We start from the raw sequence: 1,386 nt of genomic DNA on the forward strand, positions 1-1,386 counted from the left end.
TCATTGGAGAAATGGATTTCCTTAGTTTTAGTTAATTGTGTGATGTGATTATTTTGATGGTGATAGACTTATTAGACTTTATTTTCTGTGCATTTCTGTGTGGCAGATGAACTGTAAAGTTTGTTCCCACTTAAAATGAAATATAACCACATTAAGGAAAACAAAATAGATTAGGACATATGATTCCTATTCAAACAAAGCAAAAAATATCTGGATGAGAACCCCTGGTATATTCCAAATGGCAAAATCTTTAATGTGGCAGTGATATTATATTAGAAATAAATGCTGTATTTTAAATTATCATCAATTGGATTTTTTCTCTCTTCTGTGAGATTTTTTCTCTTTCCTTCCGTGATTCTAATGGTATTAAAATATAATATTTCCATTGTTCTCCAGATCCTTGTGTTCGACGGTGTGCAAGTGGACGTACAAGTGTGATGGGATCAGCCAGGAATGGGATCGTGGCTTCTTTAAGGACGTTGGCCTTGAAGACTTGGCCGAGGATGGGTGGTGTAAAATTGGTAGGTTTTGTGAAATTGTAAATTTGGCTTTGGAAGAGTTTCATGATATTTTCTTCCTTTTCCAGTGCTTTATTTTTCCACATTCTTAGGGTCTGGCGAGGAAGAAAGTGTTCTGTTTTTAATTGTCATGGCAGGTGGGTGTTATCAGATGTGACACTAGCATGTTAATCCTGTAAAATTGTCTTGTACATGAGTTTGTATTTTGAAAAGTACAGACTATTGCAAGGAAAAGAGACCCAAAACTACATGTACCTCCAGGAATGTTGGTTGAAGAATATAATGCCAAAAATGCATAGGTTCTGCTTAAAAAGTACCACTAGTACTGATTACTTTTCAATGTCTTGATTATATATTTTTATCAGTTCCATTAGAAGTGCTACCGGTAATTTTGTAGTTATTTTCCTAGTGTTATAGGAATTGGTACTATGTGATTTATAATTTTATGTGTTGAATGATTTTTGATATTTAAGAGAATGAGCAGCATTTCCCAGTGATGATTAAGTGTTTTCTTAAATTCTCTCTCCTCTTTTTCAGGCCAGAAAGTGCTTCCTCCAGGAACAGACTGTGGGCAGCTGTCTGCAGAGGCGGCCGCTCAGTTGGGCCTGTCAGAGTCGACTCATGTGGCCACTTCCCTCATAGATGCGCATGCAGGTGGCCTAGCTCTGGTGTCTGCTCAAGCTAGAGCCAAGGAGGACTTGATTGGGAGACTTGGTATGAGAAGAGGAATTGTTATGAGTGATGTTGAGAAAGGTGTGAGTGAGAAAGAATTGTCTGAGTGGTGTTGAGAACAGAGGGTGTCATTTCAGGGGAGGAGGGCAAGAGTGGGTAGGTGAACAAAACAAACAGAAAATCTGAGAATTTGATA

General features: G+C 37.8%; 1 pseudogene; it reads left to right on the forward strand.

The window, feature by feature from the left end:
• The window catches only part of LOC119588834, an 8,495-nt pseudogene that overhangs the window by 3,992 nt on the left and 3,117 nt on the right, over positions 1-1,386 (forward strand).

Source organism: Penaeus monodon, chromosome 24 (assembly GCF_015228065.2).
Source record: "Penaeus monodon isolate SGIC_2016 chromosome 24, NSTDA_Pmon_1, whole genome shotgun sequence".
NCBI classification, from domain to species: domain Eukaryota; kingdom Metazoa; phylum Arthropoda; class Malacostraca; order Decapoda; family Penaeidae; genus Penaeus; species Penaeus monodon.